The sequence below is a fragment of the Hippichthys cyanospilos genome, chromosome 6, assembly GCF_059441005.1.
Source record: "Hippichthys cyanospilos isolate Australia breed blue-spotted pipefish chromosome 6, RoL_Hcya_1.0, whole genome shotgun sequence".
In the NCBI taxonomy this organism is placed as follows: domain Eukaryota; kingdom Metazoa; phylum Chordata; class Actinopteri; order Syngnathiformes; family Syngnathidae; genus Hippichthys; species Hippichthys cyanospilos.
The window spans coordinates 20,073,325-20,079,034 of record NC_142374.1 but is presented as its reverse complement, the minus strand read 5'-3'; the positions used below and the strand labels follow the sequence as shown (position 1 = coordinate 20,079,034).

At 37.4% G+C, this 5,710-nt stretch overlaps 1 long non-coding RNA gene across 1 annotated transcript in view; it reads right to left on the bottom strand.

The window, feature by feature from the left end:
* The window catches only part of LOC148422710 (uncharacterized), a 35,366-nt gene that overhangs the window by 14,898 nt on the left and 14,758 nt on the right, over positions 1-5,710 (bottom strand). The window lies entirely within an intron of this gene.

Sequence of the window (5,710 nt, the reverse complement as noted above, 5' to 3'; positions counted from 1 at the left end):
GTTGCATTGGTGTGCTGTAATAAATATGAATTTTTCATGACATTGACAAAATTGATTTTCACAACCTTTAAAGACACCATACAATTTCTGTGTAACGGGTACATGTAATTAAATTGAATTTAAAAGATGTATAATTTAGCACAGAGGGCAAATGCTTCTCAAAGTATTTTTTCAAGTAGTCCTTTTCTAATATAAAGAGATAATCACTTGATGTCGGAGCAAGAGTTCTAAGCGCATTATCTATTTAAAATAAGTTTGGATTGCCCGCCATACGGTGAATTTGCCTTACGAGCCCAACCGCGGAACGGATTAATCTCGTAACACGGGGGCCCACTGTATTCACAATGTTTACATTACAAGTACAGTTGAGCAAATGAACTGCTAGGACATTTGCATAGTTATCTGAGTAAGGATGAACCAAATCCTAAGCCAATAATTTTAACAAAGTTAATCAAGCACACTCTCCGAGCTTGTTGAACGCACTTTGTAAAAAAAATCAGCGACGCTAAGAGACAGTCCTTTCGCATGAATGCTTTTCGCTTTCCAGGAACTGGTGCCGCGCGAGAAAGAATTGGTCTAATTTAGCTCATCACATGGAAGTGCAAGCCAGGTAGGCGTGAATAACTCATCTTCCTCCCTTGACATTTAACCAAATGGAAACGTCTTCATCAAGCATCCGGCGGCCTCCGTTCTTCTGGAGAGCACGTTAGCGGAACCCGTGACAACTGACGGAATGCAAATGACAGCGACATGCTCAGCTATTCAAGGTGAAACACTTGATGGCGACCCAGAAGTCAAACCTCACGCTGGGATAAAGGATACCTTCATTAAATGTGGCACACTCGCCCCAAGGGCCCTTTACTGCTGATTAACCATGTATAACCGAATGCGACACGGGGTCTGTTTTACACATTTACCTGCTCTTGCGTGTCAAACATTAATTAACAGCAGAAACAAATACTGGGAATAGAGATTGAGATTTTAATACGACCCGTTTACACTGTCTACAATCCTTGATAGCGCAAAGCCACACTAAAAAAGCGTTGGTTCTGAAGATGAACTTTTCAAGTAGTGGGTGGACCCCTCGTGGGGGGGGGGGGGATGATGCTATGCCAGGGGGTCACGACCCCGGGGAACAGTTTTCGCTTTTGCTGGGTGAAGTGTAATTACACATCCATGGCACCAGGTGGTGCAGTGGTGCTCTCATTGTCAAAATCTGTGCGCACGTTAAAAAACTATCGACTGCTTTTTCTTCATCACAGCAACACTTACTCAATGTTATATAACTTTATCTTGTTGATAAATTGTTTAAAATAATGGTGCTTTGGTGTTAAATGTTCCAGATTTAGATTTATTATTTTTTATAAATTTAATAGATTCTTTCTGCATCCAACAGTTCAGTTGGTGAAATAAGGGTATATATATATATATATATATATATATATATATATATATATATATATATATATATATATATATATATATATATATATATATATATATATATATATATATATATATATATATATATTTTTAGGCACTATTTTTTTCCTATTTTAAACTAACCTGTAAAAACCCTACACAAAAAGTAATGATATTATTTATTCAAAGATGATTTATATTGCTATTTCTTTTCAATTTTTGGTATACTTATAGACGATGATCTTATTTATAGTCAAGGCATCCAGTGACTGGGTAAGGGCAAAATGTTCTCTTTTTCCTGAGGGGGGGCAGCTTTGCAAAAAAAAATTGAAAAGCACAAGAGTGTAAACTTAATTGAAGACTCTCAAATGAACCCTAAAAAAAGCTTGGTTTAAAATTTAGCCAATTTAGTAAAAAATTACCCAAGTAGGGGTTACGGTTTTTTTTGTCTCAGACTGTTTGTAGAGTTAAACCTGTCCAAAAGGACAGACGAATCAATGAAAACTCATTGTTTGAATTTATTATTGACTGCTGAACTTTATTAAAGCCATTTAAATATTTCTCTTGATCTGAATTCAGAGCATTTGTCCAGTTCTGTTGGTCTTAAATCACTAATATCAGCAGATAGTATTATAACACTCAAGATCAGTCTTGGTTGCTAACCAGTCTCGAGACCAAATTTTGAAGGCTTTCGATAAAATTGGATTCAGGGACTGTTCAGTGAAATTGTATGGGAAATGTTATATTGGTTATAGGGGTTATAGGGCTTGGGAAAATGGGAACAAGTCCATAGCATAGTCTGCACTTTATCTATAGTCAGCTGGGATAGGTGCCACACTGATTAAAAATAGCTGTATGAATGGATTACTACTAAAAATCACACTTTAGTACTAATCTGGGACAGACTGTCCAGAATAGGCAGTATAGAAAATGGATGAATGAAAGACATAAAGGTCATGTGGTACTGGGCCAACAGGGACTGAGGTGAACTATTCCACAATACATCCCTCTGTCAGTCACTCATTGTAAGATGTCATTTTAAATGAAGTTCTAGGTAAAGCTAGATAATGCTCACAGTGCGCGGCTTTCACCCACGTGATGATCTTATCGAGGACTTTTAAAAAGTCAGATGGGCAAGAGGTGCTCGGGAGGAGCGGAAAGTCTGGGAAATTTTTGACAAAAGGGTTTTACCCTTCTGTTGCTTTGTCTAGATCATGAGTGTTTGAAGTTTAAGATGTAGTAAATTCCCAGTGTAACAATCTTACCGTAAGATTTTTATAATTGATCCATTCGTTTTCTCTTTCTTATCCTGTTCAGGGTGGAAAGCTGAAGCTTAACTCACTTCACAGCAAGGGAAAGAGAGACTACAAGTGATTCTTCGACTATCAGTCACAGTGCACATACTGTACAGTAGACATAAAAAAATTTAGCGACCTCTGTTTGAATGCCAATTTATTGTGTGCTCAGGCAGGGTTCACCCTGGATTGGTTAGGGTTAGGGTAAGGGTAAGGGCATAGTGCCCGGTGGTTCTCAGTGTTTTTTTTTGTCTTTTCTAAATAGGTCCTGACATTCAACCCAGATAATGATTTTTTTTTTTTTTTTTGGTTCTCAAATTTTTAAGCGTTTGGCAAAAGGAGGTTTTATAATGTCTGGTACTCAATGAATTAAGTACTGCAGTAATCCAATACTTTATGTAAGGGTTAGGACCAACCCTAAACCTGCTACTAAGGTGATCAATTACTTTATGTACTCAAAACTAAGTTGACTGCAGACATTCAAACTCAGGTGCTGTTTTAGAAATATGTTTTCTCATGAGTTTAGATTAAAAAAAGGGTCGAAAAAATGCCACAATTTGTGGAGTGCGGAGGTGCAAGAAGGTGGATCCTAAAATGCAGGGAGGCCAGAAGATAATGTGCTCAAAAGAAAGAAAGACGAAGCACACAAACAACAAGGGATCAAAAGTAACAATCAAAAAACTTGAAACCGAAACTAAACTCATGGGAAAACAGTGTCGGGGAGGCAATGAAAAACTACGGGCTCAACATCAAAGGGCAGCGAGATAACAACTATAGACAATGACCCACCAACTAGCAGTAACAAAAACGGGGCTTAAATACATGGACACTAATTAGGAAAAACATGCAACAGCTGGAAGAGAACAAGAGGCAGGGGAAGCTGATTGGCTGAGACATGGGGACTGGAACACGTGGACAACAGGTGGAACAAATCATACTAAAAGACAAACGCGAGGGATTCATTACTTTGGATTTTGAAGTCTTGCAGTAACTGATGACCATATTTTCCGCACTATAAGGCACACCTAAAAGCCTCAATTTTTTTAAAAAGCTGATGGTGCGCCTTATATATGGATCAATATTGAGATTGGGATTCGTAGACGGGTAACGAACTGATAAAGTAAGCTTTACCTGTTTCTTTTGTGTGTTTACAGTTGAACGAGGTTGGTCATATTGACATTGAGTTATTATGCTCTTGAGAGTTTAGAGTTATTATTTGAGTTATTATTGTTATTACTTTCAGTAATACTATATTGTGATTGAAAAAGATTATGTCATTAATTGAGGGTGCGTCTTATAATCTGGTGCGCCTTATATATGGAAAAAGTTTTAAAATATGTCATTAAATGGGGGTGCGCCTTATAGTGCGGAAATTACGGTATTTGGGTATTGAAGTACCAAAGTACTTAATTACATTAAGCACTAAAGATTACTTTGGTACTGGTATTGTCTGATGTATTGTTGTTTGTGTGTTTTTATCTGGACTGCGGAGTTTCTGCTGGCAAAGAACATTTACCGTAAGGTATAAATAAATAAACCTTTCACCTTTGACCTATCCATCCATCCATCATCTTCCACTTTGGGGTTGGGTCAAATTTAATTGTTTTGGCATCTATGGATAAGTATCGACATTAGTGATGCAATTTTCCAGCAGGTGAGACAGAAATTAAACGGATGTTTAAAGATCTATCTTCTGGATTTGCTGCAGTTATACCATTACAAATGTCTTCCAGTCAATCGGACATGCATGTTTATGCAACGTAGGAAGAGACAGGAGACCCTTGAGAAAACGCAGAATATTAAACTTTAAGGAGCCAAGATTTAAACAACAAAGTGTAGAACTGCAAAGCATATCTGTGATATATGTGTCATAATTCCAAAAATTCCATTTGAGTCAAGCCGATAAGGTTGAACGATTGGTTTTCAAGCAAGCCCCTTTTAAGGTGTCTCTAATAAAGTGCTATTTGCACAGGAAATGAAGAGTGAGGTCTGAAATAAAGCCCGTTCAACTGCCGAAGACGCTGGAAATTTCCGCACCTCCATAGGGAGCAAAAAGCATCCAAAAAACCTGATGGTTATAATCCCTGCATATGAATGCAAATCGCAAAAGGAAGTCTCTCTCACATCTCCTCTAATGGAGAAAAATACAAAACATTTATTATCTTCAGCATTTCATATAACAGGGATTTGAACAACTCTACAGGTTGGTATATTTCATTTCCTCACCCTCTTTGGATTCTGCACAGAATATAAATGCTTATCCGCTGCGTTTAATTAAGTCAGGTTTCTCTTGTGCCATGCATGTTTAAAAGAGCACGTGAAGGTCAGTCAGCTCAGATAGGATTCTGTTGCTAGGCATTGTGTAAAAAGTTCATTACTGTGAGAAAAAAAACAATATCAAAAAGGCCATTAAAATGACATGGTTAACTGTATTTAAAGTTTAAATTAAAAACAATTACACGAGACCAGTGAGAGGTCTGTGAGCATCAAAGGAGATGCTCAAAATAATTTTGCATATATTTTTTGACCATCTGTGATCAAAGTGGACTCTAAAATGGGAAAGTCAATTAAATGAGGTTTCTCTCCAATAATTAGCGATATGCTGCCCCACTAGTCTAAACACGTCCTGATTAAAGTTGTGTTTGTGGAATATAAATTAAGCAGCAAAATCCACTTGTTTTATCCATCCCCGGAGGCAGCCATTTTGCCACAATTGAAAATGACATCACAGATGTTCAGGCAACAACCAATCGTGGTTCACATGTTTTATGAGTGTAGTCATGTGACAGTGGAGATGTCATTCTCAGACGGGGAAAAATGGCCACCCCTGGGGATGAATAATGGATGGATTTTGCTGCTAAATTATATATTCTGCAAACACAATGTTTACCAGAATGTGTGTTCATACAAGTGGAGCAGCATCGAATATTTCTTTGGAAAAAAGATTTTTGGATTGACATACCCTTTAAGGGGAATGTATGTCTCTCTTTCCA